At 37.1% G+C, this 23,557-nt stretch overlaps 1 pseudogene; it reads left to right on the top strand.

Moving 5' to 3' along the window:
• The window catches only part of LOC132047485 (gamma-tubulin complex component 2-like), a 47,818-nt pseudogene that overhangs the window by 2,452 nt on the left and 21,809 nt on the right, over positions 1-23,557 (top strand).

Genomic DNA, 23,557 nt, shown 5'->3' with positions numbered 1-23,557 from the left:
AGATGGTAGTGGTGAAAGAAGAAGGGGAAGAGAGGGGTAATTAAATGGGTTGGGATGGTGAGGTGGCATGCCATGTGTTGTCCACCTCACTGAGTTGTCAGTGCCACGTCATAGCTCATGTCCACTTTGAACTATTTTAACGGAAGAAGGATATATGTGGACTCAAAGTATAAAAGAAGGGTATATTTGAACCCAAAGTCTAACGAAAAGGGTCTATTTGGACTCAAAGTATAACGAGGGTATATTTAACCCTTTTCTGATAGTACAGGGGTATGTTTGACCCTTTTCCGTAGAAATAAAGCAACTGCAGATTCCCAAAGGAAACACGGAAAAGACCTCCCCTTCTTAGTCCAAGACTAGAACCTGTCCATCGATCACATCCAGCTACTTCCCCAGTTATACAATCAAAGAGATCAATTGGCTTGAGAACGGGAGAGCATATCTAATTCTCGGTTTTGGTGTCTTTGCCAACATATTAATAACTCCTTCGTCCCAGCTCTCTAGACAGACAACTAATATTCCAATGCAGATGCTAATCACCTTGATCTGGATATCTAGGGAGAAATGCATCTACGGACATCCTGATCTGTTCACATACGGGGGAGCAAATTTCTGGCGGCCCGGCGTTGAAAGGAAGTCTGAGCTAAAAGTTTTATTTTAACAGTGAATGGGTTCCAAGTTCCAAACGGCCGCAATACATTAAATATCATTCAGCTGGACCATGAGGATGACCATTTATGTGAAGGGAAAGGCTATACAAGTCTTGATAGCTACAGGAAGTACACACAACTTCTTGGACTTTAATACTGCCAAGAAATTAGGGATCGTTTGGTATGCGGGATAAGGTGGGATATCCTAGTATTAAGTTTGATATTAATTTTATACTTTATTTGGTACAAGGTATAAATTTATCCCAGGATAATTTTATACCTTGTACCAAATAGAGTATAAATGGGATAATTTTATACCTTGTACCAAACAGAGTAACTGAAGCCCAAAACTAATCCTGGGATATCCCATCATAGTTGGGATTATGTTATCCCACTTTTCAGATGGGATAAATTAGTCCTAGGACTATAATCCCAGGATTATAATACAAAGATAATTTAGTCTGCATACCAAACAACCCCTTAAGGTGCAGAAGGACATCTATAACCCCATTTTCTGTGTCAATTGCTGATGGCAATGAGGTCAAGAGCCATTATATATGCAAGAAACTAGAATGGATAATGCAAGGTGTAAAGTTTGATTATGATATATTGATATTACCCATTGGTGGATGTAGCATGGTTTTGGGAATTCAATGGTTAATCACACTTGGTGATATAAGAATTCAGTTTGAAATGTCAAAAAGTATCACTCAGAGGTATTCAACCTACTGCAGTGAAGATGATTGGGGCTAGAAAAATGGATAAACTCTTGGCTAAACCTGCTGAACTCTATATGATTAACATGGGAATGTTCCAGGGACAAGATGCAGAGGCAAGTTTATTTTCACTAGAAGGACATGCAGTGGGAGCTGATAAAAGACAAGCTCTTTGAGGAGGTATTGGACAAGTATGCAAATTTGTTTGAAACTCCTACTGAACTTCCACCCCCTAGAGATCATGATCTCAAAACCATTCTCAAGGAGGGAACCTCACTTATAAACATTAGGCCTTATACGTATCCTACTATACAAAAAAATGAGATTGAAAAAATGGTGGCTGAGATGTTGGGTTCTGAGTTTATCAGGAGCAAAGACAAGTCCACATTCTTCACCCATTGTCATGGTGAAGAAGAAAGATGTGACATGGAGATTATGTGTGGATTATAGAGAATTGAACAGTTGCACAGTATAAGTCAAGTTTCCTATTCTAGTTATTGAAGAGCTATTGGATGAACTGCATAGTGCTAGATATTTTTCAAAACTGGATCTCAGATCTGGTTATCATCAGATCAGGATGTGTGAAGGTGACATTCCTAAAACTGCTTTTAGAACTCATCATGGCCAGTATGAGTTTTTGGCAATGCCATTTGGCCTGACAAATGGCCCCTCCACTTTTCAAAGTTTGATGAATAAAATTTTCCACCCTCATCTCAGAAAATTTATTCTTGTATTCTTTGATGATATCTTGATATACATTCCTAACTGGACTGATCATTTGATCTATTTAGAAGAGACTTCTAAAATTCTAAGAGCTAATGTCTTGTATGTAAAAAAGTGAAAATGTGATTTTGGTGTGACTAGAATTGACTACTTCGATCAAGTGATTTCTGAAGGAGTTGCAATGGACAGGCTTAAGGTTGAAGCTTTCATGGATTGGCCACACCCTAAGACTCTCAAAGGATTGAGAGAGTTCTTGGGATTAACTGGGTACTATAGAAGATTTATTAGAGGTTATGGAGTCATTGCTAGACCATTGACTGATTTATTAAAGAAGGGGAGTTTTCACTGGAATAAGGATGCTGATGCAGCTTTCGAAAAATTGAAACTATCATTAATTACTGCTCCTGTTTTGGCATTTCCTGATTTCTCGAAAGAGTTCACTATTGAAACTGTGCTTCAGGAGAAGGCATTGGTGCTATTCTAGTACAAGATGGCAAATCCATTGCTTTCTTCAGTAAAGGGTTGTCTAGCCAAGAACAAAGCTTTATTAGTTTATGAAAAAAAATTATTGGCTTTGGTGATAGCAATTCAGAAATGGAGACCCTACTTTTTGAACAAAGACAAAGTTTGAAGAAGGTTTCCAAAGAAGCACATCCAAAAATTTGTCTTGCGACAGATAATTGGACATCTATACAAAGAATCAACTAATTGTGTCTAACAACTCACTTTATTGATAGAAATTGGACTTTGCAAAAAAGAATTATAAGCTTTTGTTCTATTTCTAGTCATAAGGGTGATGATATGGCGGCTTCCATTACTAAGTGTTTGCTTGAATGGGGTTTGGAGAATGTGTCACACCCTTAGTCCGATAGGGTGTGATGGGCACCCGATCCTTACCTAGGGCCGAGCGAACCCGCTGACTCTCGTGACACTCGTAATCATACTGGGCCCTTAAATCATAACATAGATACATGATGAAAGTTTCTGGAAATTAAACATGCCTTTTTATCTTTTCCAAATCAAATAAATCTATAATCGTATAAAACCCGTAATATAATGCATAATAATACAACGGCTTACAGAGCCGCTTACAAAACCGACACATACTATACGAACCCAGTCTGCAAAGTCTCTAACATAAAACAAACTGTCATAACATAAATACTCTGACTCGGCAGCACTCCGGAGGAAATGGAGCTCGCCAATCCCGCTGGGACATCTTCTACTACTATCTTCAGCTCAACTGGGTGTACCTACGCGGCATGAAACGCAGCCCCCGAAGAAAGGGGGTCAAGATTTTAATATGTCGAGTATGTAAAGCATGAGAGACAGTAAACAGGATCATAATCGAAATGGGGGTCACAGGAACAAGTGTAAATAACCAGATAACCAAACTTGCCTTTTGAAACACTTATCATGCATGTACATATGTCGGTACGTAAAACCATATCATAATCCTGTCATCATATCATCATACATATATACCGTACCCGGTCCTCTAATGAGGGACTCGGTGAGTAAAATCATCGTATAAACATATAGCGTGTCCCGGCCCTCTAGTGAGGGACTCGGTGAATGAAATCATCATATGCATGTCAATTATCGGAAATCATATGCAAATTACAGAAAACATGAATAATAATCAGAATACCAGAATGCTTACTTCTGAACATAAATCATGCATATCAAGAACATATATCATATGCGGTCCATAATGGGACCCGGCGGACGGAACGTGGTCGCCCCTCCTGTCTTGGGCGCCACAACTCATCATACTTCGGAAGTTTTGCATATCTCCGAACACATCCTCTATATCACATCATAATTCAGAACTCATCATACTTCGTTTCATATCATATATCAAAACTCATCATACTTCGGAATATAACAAATGCGCACGATACATACCGGCCCGGGACTCGGCGAAGGAATTAACAATAATGTGCACGAGCAGAATCGTGGGAAACTATATGCAATTTAACACATTTATAAACCATATGCAATTTAAACATTTATAAGGACTCAATAAATTAATCAAAACGAACCATCATTTACAAACTAAGACAATAGTCCAATCAAGCTCCTTCCGAATGCCACTCGGGAACATATCAAACAGAACTCTAAAAATCATAACTACGTATCGGAATCATATGAATAACAATCCTTATTTCAGATTCGGTAAGTAAGTAGGTGATCATATTCGGGGGTCGGGATGATAAGTATACTAAATTCTAAAGAAAAACGCTAGAACTTATGCAAAGGAAAGTCTCGGGGCCCACGGACGGGTATCAAACCAATCCGAGCCCGCCTATGGAAGTTAGGGCCATCATACGCTACGGAATCCTCTACGGACATATCGAAGCGATCCGAGCCTTCTACCGTGAAAGTTACGGACGTTCGTAGTTTCGGAATCGTTTAGGAACAAAACTCTTTTGAAAATAAAACTTTTAAAATTTAGTCATACAAAAGACATAAGAACCACAATTCGACTACATTAAGAATACGAATCTCAAGAAACAAATAAGAATCATAGACATGCTCGGACCGCAAGAATAGAGTTACCTCGGGGTTCGTGTCATAACCTACTTTCAACTAAGACATGCCAAAAGAAAGAAGGGTTGAGCTTTACATACCTCGTCCGCTTCCTAAGCTAGTCCAATCTTACGCCTCGGCTTCTCAAAATCTACAACAACGTTATTAGACATCCGACATTAGCCATAAGCATCGAAGAATTCAATTCCAAGCCATTACTTTTTCTACAGAAATTTGGGCAGCATTTCCCCTATAAATTCAACAACCCCGAGAATTCAACTCGACAATATCATCAACAACAATACCAACAACCATATTAACAATATCAATAATCCATTTCAAACGCATTCTAACATTAATAACTCTTTTCTATACAATTCGACGATATTTCATTCTCATTCAAATCAACCGCATACGATCAAACCAACATCAATATTCACACGTTCAAGTACTAATCCAAACCATTTAAACAAGATTCAAGAATGCTTCCAACAATTCACAAAATATCCAAATCGGCCCATCCAACACACAATGCAACAACCCTTCCAAGTTCAAGAAAACAACAACAACACATTTCTTTCTTTCAAATTCATCAACTACACCAACAATCCACACTTTAGCAACATTATCTTCATAAATACAAGAAACTATATTTAATTTACATTAGCTTCCAAAACAACCCACACACGATTTTATCTTCAACTTAATTCATTAAACCTTTATTTACATCATAGAATCCACAACACAACAACCAAAAATACTAAATAAAATTTAGTTCATTCCTTGTCACAAAACAGCCCATACTCACGCTCAACATCAACATACAAAATTTCATGAATTTCATCCATTTCTACACACTATCCCCTCCGTTTTAATTCGTTAAAATTCTAAATACACTCGTTAACAATGAAAAGGAACCGTATTCATACCTTAAGCATGCAGCCCCCACGTTATCACTCTTCTCCTTGGTTGATTTTTAGCTCAAATTGAAGACAACGCAACAGACAACACTTTTCTCTTCATGGGCTTCGGAATTCGGGGCTCAGATTTTAGTCAAAATTGGTTTTTCTTCTCTCTCTCTTTCAAGAATTTTCTGGGTATTCTTGGTCTGAGAAATGAGAGGAAAGGGCTGAAATTAGACTTAAATAGGCATGGGCCATGGGCCTAACCCGATTGGGCCCGGTTTGAGCCTAGCCCACCGACCTTTCCGCCTTAAAACGTCCATATCTCCTTATACCGATGTCACTGTGGGCCCACAACCTATGGTTGGAAAGATAATTCAATTATCTACAACTTCTATCTTTGGTGTTTTTCCAAATTCCAAACTTATAATACCGTTTACGCCCCCTCGAAGTCGGATCACCCGAAAACATTACTTAAAAATATTTGTTTGGAGGACTTCCACTTTGATTTGGCTCAAGGGTCCTTCTTGAGTTATGTTTAACTTCACATATGTGATTCATATAAATTGTCGCATGTCCCAAAAAATCTCGGTGTGTGGACCCCACCTCAGCTTGCGAATAATCCGACGTACAAAAATACGAAATATGATGCAGTCAACGTGAGTTTAAATTATGAAGCAATAACATGATTGTCAATTTTTGGACTCCAATTTTTCTTGGTCATGGCCGAATGGCCTCTTGTTCTTTCTCCATGCTTCTTGAATTTTCTAGGGTGCTAAATGATGAAGATGACTTAATTAGTCATCTTTTGCCACTTATATAATTAACACGTGTGGGCTATGGCCCACACACACACATGGCCACATATGGCCATTTTCATGAAATATTTAGTTTTCAAAATTTCACTTCTAGCCTTTAATTTCCATGAAATGCTTAACTTTTCATAATTCACTTTTAACCCCAAATTTTCCTTATTCCCAATTTAACCTTAACACTTCATGCCAATGAAAAGATGAATATGCAACTTGTGCATTAACACAAAATCAACAAAACCGGAGATTAAAAGTCTTGTCCATAATTTGTCGCAATCAACTTAAAATATTCCAACGCACAAAATACGGGATATAACATCTTTCCCCTCTTTAGAACATTCGTCCTCGAATGTTCAACTAATCGCATACGGTCTTATAAGGGTCTCGGAGGAGGTTTCCTTTATTACCATAGCATGCACTCTCACCTACCAATCATATTTCTTTTTCATCTCTTCTTCAACTTCTCAAATCATTTCCTCCTTGTTATTACACTGCCACAGTACCTTAACAAAATCCATGTCTTTAGTACGTAACCTTCTTATTTTACGAACAACATAACAAGGTCCAATACATCCCCCGGTTAAACTTTTCCTTCTTGTAATTCCTTTACTCAACTTGTAACATTCTGGGCACATTATCTCGTGTCGTCTCTTAATCTTTAACTCAAACCCTTCCTTATTTGTTCCATAGCTTGTTTCTCCGTCTCACACTTGCCTTTATATTCTAGCTACATAGATCACATCATAACCTTGGCCACTTTCTCACTAGGCTTCACTTATCTTCATAACAATCCCCGTTATATTCACATTATATCTTATTCGTAATCAATCCTATAACATAACACTTCTTAACCCTTTACCCTTTCTGGTCCACTTTACCCTTTATATTTCACAAGCTGTCTTATCCATACATTTATATCCGTCACAATTCTTTTCCTCTGTACTCTTGTCTTACTCTCACTATTACTATTGGCACGACCTTTCAAGTCGTATTACAAACCCATATCTCATTCTTTTTTTTTTCTGGAAAATTTCGACAGAGCTTCCTCTATATTTCTTACTATCTCAAAACCTGCACGCAGGAAATACCAACAATGCCTCACAGGGCCAACACGTATATACATATCATATCATATCACGCCTCACAGGCTCCCAACATCAACAACGATGCGAAAATAATGAACATACCTTGTATGCCCAAATTTTTTAAACTCGCACACTCGTTACACTTTCTTGTTCACTTTCCCTTTTAATCTTCAGCTTGTATTTCAATCGTACTTCAATATTTTACCCGACATGTATCTTTCATACCTTTGCTTACCTGCGTGCTTTGAAATTTCCAACATCACTCGTCACTTTCTTCTGTCGATGCCATTCTTCTGCTGAAACCAAAGGTCAGTAAGAGAAATCTCATTCTCTATGACTTGGCCCGATGGCACAATCTCAGATATGAAAGAAGGGTAACCAACCTAAATGCCACGTAGCCTCCTGTTTATAAATGTGGCGCGCAACACACCATAAACAAGACTCTACCGGACACGACTTTGCAAACAACCCCTAGGACGAACTGCTCTGATACCAATTTGTCACACCCTTAGTCCGATAGGGTGTGATGGGCACCCGACCCTTACCTAGGGCCGAGCGAACCCGCTGACTCTCGTGACACTCGTAATCATACTGGGCCCTTAAATCATAACATAGATACATGATGAAAGTTTTCCGGAAATTAAACATGCCTTTTTATCTTTTCCAAATCAAATAAATCTATAATCGTATAAAACCCGTAATATAATGCATAATAATACAACGGCTTACAGAGCCGCTTACAAAACTGACACATACTATACGAACCCTGTCTGCAAAGTCTCTAACATAGAACAAACTGTCATAACATAAATACTCTGACTCGGCGGCCTTGGAGGAAATGGAGCTCGCCAATCCCGCCGGGACATCTTCTACTACTATCTTGACTCAACTGGGTGTACCTACGCGGCATGAAACGCAGCCCCCGAAGAAAGGGGGTCAGTACGGAATATGTACTGAGTATGTAAAGCATGAGAGACAGTAAACAGGATCATAATCGAAATGGGGGTTACAGGAACAAGTGTAAATAACCAGATAACCAAACTTGCCTTTTGAAACACTTATCATGCATGTACATATGTCGGTACGTAAAACCATATCATAATCCTGTCATCATATCATCGTACATATATACCGTACCCGGCCCTCTAATGAGGGACTCGGTGAGTAAAATCATCGTATAAACATATAGCGTGTCCCGACCCTCTAGTGAGGGACTCGGTGAGTAAAATCATCGTATAAACATATAGCGTGTCCCGGCCCTCTAGTGAGGGACTCGGTGAATGAAATCATCATATGCATGTCAATTATCGGAAATCATATGCAAATTACAGAAAACATGAATAATAATCAGAATACCAGAATGCTTACTTCTGAACATAAATCATGCATATCAAGAACATATATCATATGCGGTCCATAATGGGACCCGGCGGACGGAACGTGGTCGCCCCTCCTGTCTTGGGCGCCATAACTCATCATACTTCGGAAGTTTTGCATATCTCCGAACACATCCTCCGTATCACATCATAATTCAGAACTCATCATACTTCGTTTCATATCATATATCAAAACTCATCATACTTCGGAAAACTCATCATACTTCGGAATATAACAAATGCGCACGATACATACGGCCGGGACTCGGCGAAGGAGTTAACAATAATGTGTACGAGCGAGAATCGTGGGAAACTATATGCAATTTAACACATTTATAAACCATATGCAATTTAAACATTTATAAGGACTCAATAAATTAATCAAAACGAACCATCATTTACAAACTAAGACAATAGTCCAATCAAGCTCCTTCCGAATGCCACTCGGGAACATATCAAACAGAACTCTAAAAATCATAACTACGTATCGGAATCATATGAATAACAATCCTTATTTCAGATTCGGTAAGTAAGTAGGTGATCATATTCGGGGGTCGGGATGATAAGTATACTAAATTCTAAAGAAAAACGCTAGAACTTATGCAAAGGAAAGTCTCGGGGCCCACGGACGGGTATCAAACCAATCCGAGCCCGCCTATGGAAGTTAGGGCCATCATACGCTACGGAATCCTCTACGGACATATCGAAGCGATCCGAGCCTTTCTGTGAAAGTTACGGACGTTCGTAGTTTCGGAATCGTTTAGGAACAAAACTCTTTTGAAAATAAAACTTTTAAAATTTAGTCATACAAAAGACATAAGAACCACAATTCGACTACATTAAGAATACGAATCTCAAGAAACAAATAAGAATCATAGACATGCTCGGACCGCAAGAATAGAGTTACCTCGGGGTTCGTGTCATAACCTACTTTCAACTAAGACATGCCAAAAAGAAAGAAGGGTTGAGCTTTACATACCTCGTCCGCTTCCTAAGCTAGTCCAATCTTACGCCTCGGCTTCTCAAAATCTACAACAACGTTATTAGACATCCGACATTAGCCATAAGCATCGAAGAATTCAATTCCAAGCCATTACTTTTTCTACAGAAATTTAGGCAGCATTTCCCCTATAAATTCAACAACCCCGAGAATTCAACTCGGCCAATATCATCAACAACAATACCAACAACCATATTAACAATATCAATAATCCATTTCAAACGCATTCTAACATTAATAACTCTTTTCTATACAATTCGACGATATTTCATTCTCATTCAAATCAACCGCATACGATCAAACCAACATCAATATTCACACGTTCAAGTACTAATCCAAACCATTTAAACAAGATTCAAGAATGCTTCCAACAATTCACAAAATATCCAAATCACCCATCAAACACACAATGCACCGAACCCTACCAAGTTCAAGAAAACAACAACAACACATTTCTTTCTTTCAAATTCATCAACTACACCAACAATCCACACTTTAGCAACATTATCTTCATAAATACAAGAAACTATATTTAATTTACATTAGCTTCCAAAACAACCCACACACGATTTTATCTTCAACTTAATTCATTAAACCTTTATTTACATCATAGAATCCACAACACAACAACCAAAAATACTAAATAAAATTTAGTTCATTCCTTGTCACAAAACAGCCCATACTCACGGCTCAACATCAACATACAAAATTTCATGAATTTCATCCATTTCTACACACTATCCCCTCCGTTTTAATTCGTTAAAATTCTAAATACACTCGTTAACAATGAAAAGGAACCGTATTCATACCTTAAGCATGCAGCCCCCACGTTATCACTCTTCTCCTTGGTTGATTTTTAGCTCAAATTGAAGACAACGCAGCGTACAACACTTTTCTCTTCATGGGCTTCGGAATTCGGGGCTCAGATTTTAGTCAAAATTGGTTTTTCTTCTCTCCAAGGTTCTTCTCTCTCTCTTTCAAGAATTTTCTGGGTATTCTTGGTCTGAAAAATGAGAGGAAAGGGCTGAAATTAGACTTAAATAGGCATGGGCCATGGGCCTAACCCGATTGGGCCCGGTTTGAGCCTAGCCCACTGACCTTTCCGCCTTAAAACGTCCATATCTCCTTATACCGATGTCACCTGTGGGCTCACAACCTATGGTTGGAAAGATAATTCAATTATCTACAACTTCTATCTTTGGTGTTTTTCCAAATTCCAAACTTATAATACCGTTTCTGCCCGAAGTCGATCACCCGAAAACATTACTTAAAAATATTTGTTTGGAGGACTTCCACTTTGATTTGGCTCAAGGGTCCTTCTTGAGTTATGTTTAACTTCACATATGTGATTCATATAAATTGTCGCATGTCCCAAAAAAATCTCGGTGTGTGGACCCCACCTCGCTTGCGAATAATCCGACGTACAAAAATACGAAATATAATGTCGTCAACGTGAGTTTAAATTATGAAGCAACAACATGATTGTCAATTTTTGGACTCCAATTTTTCTTGGTCATGGCCGAATGGCCTCTTGTTCTTTCTCCATGCTTCTTGAATTTTCTAGGGTGCTAAATGATGAAGATGACTTAATTAGTCATCTTTTGCCACTTATATAATTAACACATGTGGGCTATGGCCCACACCACACACATGGCCACATATGGCCATTTTCATGAAATATTTAGTTTCCAAAATTTCACTTCTAACCCTTAATTTCCATGAAATGCTTAAATTTTCATAATTCACTTTTAACCCCAAATTTTTCTTATTCCCAATTTACCCTTAACACTTCATGCCAATGAAAAGATGAATATGCAACTTGTGCATTAACACAAAATCAACAAAACCGGAGATTAAAAGTCTTGTCCATAACTTGTCGCAACCAACTTAAAATATTCCAACGCACAAAATACGGGATATAACAGAATGTGTTTACAATTACGGATGATAAGGCTAGTTCCAATGATGTTACAGTGAAAGAAGTCTCTAAACAACTGAATAACTGGGCAACTAATATAATGAAGGGTAAACACCTTTATGTGAGATGTATGACTCATATACTTAATCTTATTATGCAAGATGGGTTGAAAGAAATCGGCAATTTTCTCAAGTGAGTTAGACAAACCGTGAGATACATCACACAATCTCCCGCAAGAATAAAAAAGTTCAAAGAATGTTGTAAATCTCAAAAGTTAACTTGTAAGAGATCATTATGTTTAGATGTTCCTACTCGGTGGAACTTTACATACTTGATGCTAGATACAACACAACATCTTGAGCTTGCCTTTGATAGATATAGTTCTTATGATACTAGATTCTTGGATTATCGTTGTACCTATGTTTGTGAAGATGGAACTAGTGCAAATGTTCTCACAAGTGTTGATTGGGAAAATGTGAGGTCAATGGTAAAGTTTCTTTATCTACTTACTTTGAAGGTCTATGGTTCAATTTATGTCACTTCCAATGCATACTTTGTTGAGCTTGATCTTATTTTGAAAGAGTTCATAGAAAATGAAGATGCTAGTTTGCAACCAATGGCAACAAAAATGAAAGAAAATTCAACAACTCTTGGGTGAGCCAGAAAAAATGAACAAGATGATATTTATTGCATCTGTGTTGGATCCCCGTAACAAGCTTGACCATGTTCCTTTTGCAATGGAGAGGATGTTTGGAGAAGAACCTGGGAGGAAACTAATTGGTGAAGAGAATAAATACATGCAATCTTTGTTTGATCATTGCGTTAAGAAAAGATCAAAAGGCTCTCTATTTGCATCATCTTCACCTACTTCATCCGGCAACTCATTGGATGCATCTAGTGTGAGTGGTTATGGAAACTTTCAGAAAAGGAGAATATTGAGAACGAAGCGAGAATTTGAGAGGCATAAAATAGTTAATGGAGGTTTAGGTAGTAAATTTGTTATACCCCGCAATTTCGGAGCATAAGTATGACATGCGCCTCACCATAGTAATGGAGTGTCGGAGATGTCCCATGATGTTTTGAAAGGCACAAGCCATGGAAAGTACGTAACAAGGAAGAAAAAGGGTGAATTACGATCTCGTAAGTCGTAGTCGGGAAAGAGTATTTTGAAACACGAGAACATGGCCATCATTAGTATAATAAGTGATAAATATCATGTGTGGAGAGTTTCGGAATATTTCGAGATCGAACAAATTGAAAAAAATAAGTTCGACGAACATTTGAGAAATGCTGGATGGATTTTTAGTCAACTTTGGAGGAGCATATCTTCTAGTATATTTGGAGTTTTAAGGCGAAACAAAAGCCTAAAATAAAGTTCGTCGAGTCTAGTTTGTAATGCAATAAACCTCTTGTTGATAGGACCTCGGAGTAGAGAGTTATAGACGTTACAAACTGAACTATCGCGCAGAAACGGACGCTACGTATCGCTACGATCGGGCTACAAACACATCGTCGGCCCACCCACTATAAAAGGGCTAAAAACCCCCATTTTCATCACAAAAAAAATGCTACAATGTTCCAGAAAATTCAGCCATTAAAAAGGCTCCTTCATCACACAAAAATTGAAGATTTTGGGCAAAATTTCAAACTACGGGATATCAATCGAGGTCCGGGCAACGCGTAGACTCAGTTATGATTTCATTTTGGAGTTGGAGGAGCTTGGGAGCAAGTGAAAATTTAAGATCTTGTTACTTTGGTAAATACAAGGTATGAATCATTGAATTTGTTTCTTTATCAATATGGATTAAGGAATAATTGCAAGAATAAAGGTTATATTTTGTTGTGTTGAGGTTGTTGAATTATGGATTGAGGTTTGATAAAAATTTTGGATAAAATATGTATATATTCATCTTGTAGAATGTTGAGGATGATGCTATTGATGTGTTGGTATTAATTTCAACTTCTTTACGAAAGTAAAGATTATTAAATAGTCATATCACAAGTGGGTTAGTTGAGAAATTTAGGAAACATCGTGTGGGATGTTTTAGGAAGTATATTGATATGGAAATGATTGTATTGATGTTGGTATTGTCATTGTTGTGTTGGTTGTTGAATTGGAATTTCGGGCTAGGCATATAAACAGGGGAGATCTTCTTAATTTTGACAAGAATCTAAAAGGATTTTAATTAACGTTTCGAGACGAGCGTATGATGATGATTCTAATAATAGTATGAATGGTTGTATATGTAGATTACGAGGCTACGAATAATCTTCAGCGAATTGCACGACATGAAGTAAGTTGGAAGTCGAGAGTTATTTCCGTATGTTAAGGCTCGTTTCCCCTTTATTTCAAAGGCATGATCCCTAGATTATGTTTCCATAAATGTTTCCAAGTTCTCCATGTTATCAAAAGTTAAGAAGTCTAAGATCCCGAGACATGATTTCCTCCATGATATTCCATAAATATTTTCCGAAATATTCATATGTTCTTTTCAACCCAAGGATTGTGGCTATGTGAGCCCTTATGATGAAAACGATGATGTCAGAAATGAGAATATTATTATGATGACTATGATGAGAATGGTTTCATGTTTGAATGTTCCAAGTTTACGATTTCAAAGACGATATGAGAATGTTGAGCTATTTATCGATTTCTCAATTTATTCATGGATAGTGACTTTATTTCTAAATTCCCCAAGTATATGAATTGATGCCTTATGAGATTTATAATTGTATTCTATGTTTTCTCTTAATGCTATTTTTCATTGATAGTCTCACCTTATAATAATTGTTCCTTCAAGGTGAGACAAAGCGACGATGATTATTCCATAATATAATCGGAGGCTACCGACCTTACGTCACTCCGATATAGTTGCGGCTTTTAATTGGGCTCTTATGCATGCTTTATATATATGTATGTATTTTCTCACACCGCGCCGCGCTATAGTCGGCCGGCGTGGCACGTAGATGTGCACGCCACCGCAAAGTGGGCATGTTATGATGTTACCCCGGACGCGGAGGCCCGGACGCGGGCTAATGATGATCACACCGAGCCTTAACGGCCGGGCATGTTACTCTCACACCGAGCCTTCATGGCCGGGCATGTTACTATTTCTATGTATAGGTATTGAAATGTTTTTCTTAAAGGCTAAGCATGCATGACATCCGCCTTATGAGGTATTCAGACGTACAGGTTATCTTACTCCTTATTATTTTTCATATCTATTTTATATTTTTATTCATGCCTTACATACTCAGTACATTATTCGTACTGACGTCCCTTCTTGTGGACGCTGCGTTTCATGCCACGCAGGTGTATACAGACGAGTAGAGGATATGGCTAGAAGATGTTCCAGCTGGATTGGCGAGCTCCATTTCTTTCCGGAGTGTTGCCGAGTCAGAGCATCTATGTTATGGTATGATGATTTATATTAGAGACTTTGCGTACGCAGTCACGTATATAGCTCGCGCTTTAGTAAGCGGCTATTTAAGCCGATGTATCCATTATGTATTTCTTTATAGATCTCGTATGACTACGGATTCTATTTGATTTGAGATAAACCAAAAGAATGTTTGTCGAGAAGCTTCCTTTATGCATTTTATCCCATGATTTAAAAGTCTAGTGAGATCACGAGTATAACGAGAACCAGTGGGTTCGCTTGGCTCTAAGTAAGGGTCGGGTGCCCATCATGCCCTATCAGGATTGGGGTGTGACAAAATTAAAGGTAGATAGATATCATGGTGAAGATATTGAGCTAGAGATAGGAAATCTAGGTCCATTATGAGCCAAAGATAGGAAATCTTGGTGAAGATATCTCGGTTTAGGTAGCAATTGACATTTTGATGCGACATTTGAAATGGGAATGGCTGACACTTCACAAGTCATCTTTGCAAGAACAGAAAATCTAGGTTCATTAATTTTTCACCGCATTAATATATCAAAATTCTCTGTCTCTAGCTCAATATCTTCACCGTGAAATCTATCTAACTCCGATTTACTACCTAAACCTCCACTAATTTCTTTGTGTCTCTCAAATTGTTCTTTCGTTCTCAGTGTTCCTCCCTTTTGAAAGTTGTCATAACCACTCACACTAGATGTATCCAATGAATTGTCATATGAAGTAGGTGAAGATAATGCAAATAGAGAGCATTTTGATCTTCTCTTAACATAATGATCAAACAAAGATTGCATATATTTATTCACTTCACCAATTAGTTTCTTCCCAGGGTCTTCTCCAAACATCCTCTCCATTGCAAAATGAACATAGTTAAGCTTGTTACGGGGACCTGAACATAGATGCAATAAAGATCGTCTTGTTTATTTTTTCTAGTTCACCACAGTACTTGTTGAATTTTTCCTTTATTTTTGTTGCCATTGATTGCAAACTAGGATCTTCATTTTCCATAACTCTTTTAGAATATGACCGAGCTAGCAATTTTAAAAAAGTGCGCATTGGAAGTGAAATAGATTGAACTAGAGACCACCAAAGTAAGCAGATAAAAAGTTTCAAGAAACTTTTCCATTGACCTCACATTTTCCCAATCAACACTTGTGAGAACACCTGCACTAGTTCCATCTTGACAAACATAAGTGCAACGATGATCCAAGAAAATCTAGTATCATAAAACCCTAAGTTGTGCGGATTCTTCGTTTTTTATGCTGAACCCGTCTCGACACGAGACTGGGACGAGTACGGGTGCGGGATACGTCTAGGATTCGTTCAACCAACTTCGGATACTTTGACCAGAGTCATGGACAAATTTGATTTTGTTTTTCGACATTTGATTTCTTGAAACAAATTTGAAGAGATGGGAAGTGGAATACCTTTAATTCCTCTGCAGTTTAGCAATTTATACATTGACCAAGATCCATGAAAAACACAAAGAGGTAGAGACGTAGAGAGGTAGAGAGGCACAGAGCTAGGGTTTGGGGAAGACGACTCTTCTAAGAGGAAAAGTACATTATTTGTATATAACTATACGTTATTTATTTGTACCCCCTAATTATTTTGACACGTTGCTTTTTTAAGACACATGTCTTTGTTCGAGAGTTTATTGTTTAGGTATTGTGTTTATTTATATATTGTGTTTATTTATGCATTATATTTAAAAAATAAGCCTGGTGTATTAAATAAAATCTTTGGTATATTGTACATCTAATTAGCAATTATATCAACAGCATAATAATGGTCAATATTTATATATAGAATAAATATATATATCAAATCTAGGTATTTTAATGGGGTGACGGAAGATAAATGGGGTGATTGATTCTAAACTATTGGGGTTTCCGTTTTAAAATTGATTAACTATTAGATTTGCATGTTTTAAAATATGCTCTATATATTATTTAACTATTGAATTATACAATATACATGTAAGTTTTCCACAAAATATCTATCAAAATTTAAAATATATTTATAGCTCTATTTTTATAAGTTTGAAATTTTTTAGCCGAATCCCAACACCTGTATCCATACTTGGATCCGCACCCCCCCAATCTTAAAATTTAGATTTTGCCGAATCCGACTCTCGATTCGCACCCGTATCAGATAGTTCCACCTAGGAGGAACATCTAAACATAATGATTTTGAGATTCACAACATTCTTGAACTTTTTAATTCTTGCAAGATCTCATAGCTTGTCTAACTCGCTTGATATAATCACCGATTTCCTTCAACCCATCTTGCATAATAAGATTAAGCATATGAATCATACATCTCACGTCACGATGTTTACCCCTATTATATTAGTTCCCCAATTATTCAATTGTTTAGACACTTCCTTTCACTTTAATATCACTGGAACTAGCATGTCAACCGTAATATTTAAAATATTCTCCAAGCCCCATTCTAGCAAACACTTAATAACGGAAGCCACCTTATCATCGCCCATATAATTGGAAATAGGAAAAAAGTTCATGATTCTTTTATTCAAAGTCCAATTTCTATCAATAAAGTGAGCAGTTAGACATATGTAATTGATTTGTATAGATGTCCAAGTATCTGTTGTAAGACAATTTTTTGGAAGTGCTTCTTTCAAAACCTTCTTCAAACTTTGTCTTTGTTCACTACAAAATTCATAACAATCTCTTGTCATGGTTCTACGAGAAGGAATCTGAAATTCTGGTACTAACTCACACGAAATTTTTAAATCTTCGTTTTCAAGAAAACTAAATGGCAACTCATCCACATATGCCATATGGGCTAAAGCTCTCCTACTTTGTGCTTGATCAAACCCTTTCCTTTGCACCAGTTGAAGATGGTAGAAAACTTATTTCTGTTTGACTATTTCTACGGTATAGGAAAGTTTAGGACACCTCATCAAATGGTGAACAACTAATTGAGCTCCTCCTTCCTAGATAAAACATCAACAACCATATTTTCTTTGCCCTTCTTATACATGATTCAGTAATCATAGCCAAGCAGTTTTACAAGCCATTTCTGCTCACTAGGAGTAGAAATTCTTTGTTGAAGTAAATACTTGAGACTGTGATTATCAGTTTTGATAAGGAAATGCCTACCCATTATAAAGTTCATAGAAATATCTTGTCAAGGTTCAACGAGAAGGAATATGAAATTGTGGTAAATAAAACTTTCCTTTTTAACAAAACTAAATAGCAACTCGTCCACAATTACCATTTGGGCTAAAGCTCTCCTACTTTTTTTCTTGATCAAATTTCCAAATGTTAAGTCACCCCTTCCTTGCCAATGATGTATTCATATTTTTCTTTTATTATCAGAAGCAAGGATGATGATCTGCAATTGTCACTACCTCTCAAGCAAAAGAAAAAAAAAATCACCCCTTCCTTTGCTACAGTTGAAGATGGCAGAAAACTTTGGTGTTTGACTATTTTCTATGGTAAGAAGTTTAGGACACTTCGTCAAATGATTATTCATTGATGTAGTATCATTACCTTTTGTAGCAGCTGCGTAAGTTTTTCCACTATACTTACATTTTGCTCTAGTAGATCCGCTTTCTTCAATGCACTTCTCAAAGTGATTGCAACAACCAGCTCTAAGTTGCATGACATTTTTTTGTTCGAAGCTTCAACTTCAAATGGATTTGGACATGAAGTATTAGGTATGCTTTCATTGAACCCCCACCTTCACTTACCCTACTTCCATTTTCTGCCATCTATGACCCTACTTCCATTTTCTGCCATCTATGGAAACAAATAAGAAAAATAGAACTTAAATGTTCTGCATGAATAATTAAACCTAACAAGGAGACAAACAACACTACAACAGAGCCCTACTAGGAAACAAGGTAATTGCAACAAGAAAGAAATGCACAGCATAATGAATCTGCACTATTTCTACTTGCTATGATTTTCCACAAGTAAACCATTAACATGAAATGAAAATATTTCTAAGAGGAAAAAAAAAAAAAAACCATGAAACAAATAAGTAGATGTACTGAAATAATTACAGAAACTGAACAAGAAGTCCCACATTTCAACTTTTACGTAAGAAAAGGATTAGTCTCAAACTGAATTATAAAAGCACAATCTACAGAATAAAGGTTCTTTTCAGAGTTTATTTAGACATAAAATTAAAGATTTTAAAACCACAAACTCTAGTATTCTGGTGACTTTAATTCCAAGGCAGCTTGATTAGAAATAACTAACGAGTATACAATTAATCTAGCGAGGAGACAGAAGCAATAGAAGATTAATGAGGAGACAAACGACTAATGAGCACAAAATTTATTGAGCAAGGAGATAGAAACAACAGAAGATTAGACGAGTAGACAGAAATGAAAAAGAAAAAAGGCCAGCCCGGTGCACTATGCTCCCGCTATGCACAGGGTCCAAGGAGGGGGCGGACCACAAAGGTCTATCATACGCAACATTACCCTGCATTTGTGCAACAGACTAATTCCACGGCTCGAAATGAGAGCATGAATAATTAAACCAACAAGATTATACAAATAATGCAAGTTAGACTAAGAGACATAAATGAGCACATAATTAATTAAATGAGGAGACAAGATCATAAATCACAAGCAAAATCAAACTTCAAAGGCAAACTAGAACAACTGAAGAGTGAATCGCAAACCATATATCTAATCTTGAGACTGATTTTGTGTTTGAAAATGCTTGTTGAAAGGTGAAAAAATAAAAAGAGAACGAAGATACACACTGAAGCGAGAAATTTTACTCAAAAAAATGTATAGAGAAACTGAGAAAGTCTCAGTAGAAAAATAAACGAGTGAAATATTTAAGCTTATCTGGATAGGACGAGCAATCTGACGAGGCGGAAACAATAATTGGGGGAGCACCACCGCTATCAATCGTGAGTCGACAACAAATAAAGGCTCTAATTTCTGAACCCTCGTGTCTATAGAGAGTACTGAGCAGAGGCAGTAAACTTGAATAGGTTGTAACTTGTAAGTATTTGCCTTACGGATAGGAGTTGGATCACTGGGATATTGGGTTGGGTATTTTATATTTGGTCTTATTTGATTCACAATTACAGTGCAACTGATTATTTAACAGTGAATTAACAGATTTAGGAGTATTGCTCGAAGAACTGTAATTGCAAACTCAGGGAAAAGAATTTGAGAAGGAAGCTAATTGAGAGAAATGTATAGATAAAGAAGATATTTGTATTATCATCAATTGTACACTTTTACATTGTATATATGGATCATTAGCATTAACTAATCAACCAACTAATTGAATTAGAATCTGTTGCACATTGTAACTAGTGGAGCTTGTAACTAACTTTTGGAACTGATCAACTAACTTCCGGAAGTAACTAACTAACTAACTAGTCAGCCATGTCAGCAACACCTCAGCTGGTATATCAAGTGTATATTAAGGTGTATACTTGCATCAATACCCCTGCAGAAGAACAAAATTGTCCTTAAGTCTGAAAAGAATGAAATGTGTGCCGTAACTATGACAAGAATTCCCAAGTAGCATTAACTACATCCAAGTCAGTCCATTTGGCCACAACTTGAGCCACATCCTTGTTAACTTTCTTCACCATCCTTCTATCAAGTATAGAATCTAACATAGGACAATAAGGACTAGAAAGATGGAATAGAGGAGGATGATTAATCTCATTGGGAAGTTCATGACACTTTCTCAACTGAGATACATGGAAAGTATGGTGAATCAACACATCAGCAAGTAAAAGAAGCTTGTAAGCAACAACTCCTACCTTAGCATCAATCAGATATGGACCAAAGTACTTAGCAGCCAATTTATTGAATGGCCTGACTGCAACAGAAATCTGCCTGTAAGACTGCAATTTCAGATAAACCCAATCTCCTACCTCAAAACTTCTATCAGTCCTGTGTTTGTCAGCTAGATCCATCATTCTTTGTTGTGCTCTTTGAATGTGAAACTTCAAAAGAAGAATAATTGCCTCTCTAGCAACTAGTGACTTGGGTACCATCTCACAAGAAGATTCACTAGCTAACTAAGGAAGATGGATAGGTGGTTTTTGTCCGTATAAAACCTCATAAGGGGTGCACCTTATAGCGATGATAGGTGGTATTATACCACCACTCAGTTAAGGGTAAATACTTAGGCCAATCTCAAGGAAAATAAGAACAAAAACATCTCAAATAAGTCTCAAAAGTCCTATTTAAAACCGTAGTTTGACCATTAATTTGGGGATGATATGCAGTGGATCCGTTCAACTGTAAACCTTGTAGAGTGAACAATTCTTTCCAGAAAGTGCTAAGAAAAATAGGATCTCTATCACTGGTAATTGTAGCAGGCAAACCATGCAACTTAAAAACATTGTCTAGGAAGCATTGTGCCACAGATTGAGCAGTCTATGGGTGCTGTAAGCAGATGAAGTGACCATGTTTACTCAACCTATCTACCACAACTAAGATAACGTCTTTACCTCTAGACTTGTGAAACTCTTCAATGAAATCTGGACAACTATCAGTCCGTACCCCATCAGGAATAGGCTAAGGTTGTAACAACCCAGGATAAGCAGCAGCATCATATTTGTGTCTTTGGCATACCTCACATTTGTTCATGGAATCTCTATATCGGGAATAAGAGATTTCCATTAAAATAGTGATTCTAACCTCTTGATAGTAGCATCCATTCCAGAATGACCACCTTGTGTAGAAGCATGCCTAAAATTCATTAATAGTCATCCTCAATTGAGAATCATTTTCAACTACCAATCTACCCTTTCACCTTAACTGATCATTGCACCAAGTGAAAGAGTTGAAAGGTTGAACCAGTAACTTCACAATCAAGTCTTGTAAAACTGTGTCAGTAGTCCAAGTTGCCTTGATTTATTCATACAATGCATCATTTTGAGTTGCACCAAGTGAAAGACTTGAAAGGTTGAACCTACAACTTCACAATCAAGTCTTGTAAAACTATGTCAGTAGTTCAAGTTGCCTTGATTTGTTCATACAATGCATCATTTTGAGTTACTAATAATAAAGCTAATAACTCAAGACTTTGGCTTCCATGACAAAGCATCTGCAGCTTTATTCTTAGTATCCTTCTCATACTTAATAGAAAAATCAAAGGCCATGAGTTTAGAAATGCCAGCAACTTGGAAATCAGTGTGAATGTGTTGCTCCAACAAATGTTTAATGCTTTTTGATCTGTTTTAACAATAAATGGTCTACCCAACAAGTAGTGAGACCACTTAGTAATAACAAAAATAGGGGCCAACAGCTCCCTATCATAAACGGGCATAGCTTGATGTCTAGGTGCTAGAGATTTGCTTATGTAAGCAATTGGATGCCTTTTCTGCATCAAGACAACACCAATCCCTTTACCACTTGCATTAGTCTCCACCAAGAAGGGTTTATAGTAATCAAGCATAGCCAAGATTGGTCCAAAAACCAGTGCTTGTTTTAGCTTTTCAAAAGCTGTAGTAGCATCATCAAACCAACTATAGCCATCCTTCTTGAGAAGTTCATGTAATGGCTTACACATAGAATAAAAACCTTGAATAAATCTTCTATAGTATCCAGCAAGGCCCAAGAATCCCCTTCCAAGAATCCCCTCAAATTCTTAGTATTTGTAGGAATAGGCCATTGTTCTACTGCTGTGATCTTCTTTGGATCAGTTGAAACTCCTTCCTTGTTAACGAAATGGCCTAAGCACTCCACCTTAGGTACTCCAAATGCACTTTTAGACATTTTAGCATACAACTGAAACCTCTGCATCAGATAAAAAATAACCTTTACATGCTCAATATGATCATCCATACACTTCCTGTATATCAAGATATCATCAAAGAAAACTAACATTGTTTTCCTTATAATGGTCTAAACACTGAAATAACGAGACTTTGAAATGAGGATGGAGTATTGATTAAACCAAAAGGCATTACCAAAAACTTATAGTGACCCTCATATGTGTTTAAAGGTTATTTTATGAGTATCCCCTTCATGCATCCTCAACTAGTGGTAACCAGCTCTAAGATCGATTTTAGAGAACGCCATTGCACCTCCTAACTCATCCAATAAATCTTCAATCATTGGGATTTGAAACTTGTACTTTATAGTCAACTAATTCAAGTCTCTGTAGTCAACACATAGCCTCCAATGACCATCTTTTTTGCCCACTAAAACAACTGGTGAAGCATAAGGACTAGTATTGTGCTGTATAACCCCTTGATGCAACATCTCTTGCACAAGTTTCTCTATTATATCCTTCTTAACTCCAGAATATCTGTAAGGTCTCTTACAAACAGGATTAGCAGATTCTACTAAGGGAATTATATGATCAAAAGCTCTTCTATGTGGTGGAAGAGTTGTAGGTGGTTCAAGTATGCTTGTATATTGATCAATCAAAGCAGACAATGCAGGTGGAATAGAGTCACCTTGGTTAGCTTGAATGTTAT

The sequence above is a fragment of the Lycium ferocissimum genome, chromosome 2, assembly GCF_029784015.1.
Source record: "Lycium ferocissimum isolate CSIRO_LF1 chromosome 2, AGI_CSIRO_Lferr_CH_V1, whole genome shotgun sequence".
NCBI lineage: Eukaryota > Viridiplantae > Streptophyta > Magnoliopsida > Solanales > Solanaceae > Lycium > Lycium ferocissimum.
The sequence above is the reverse complement of the archived record's forward strand: the minus strand, read 5'-3'. Positions and strand labels throughout refer to the sequence as shown.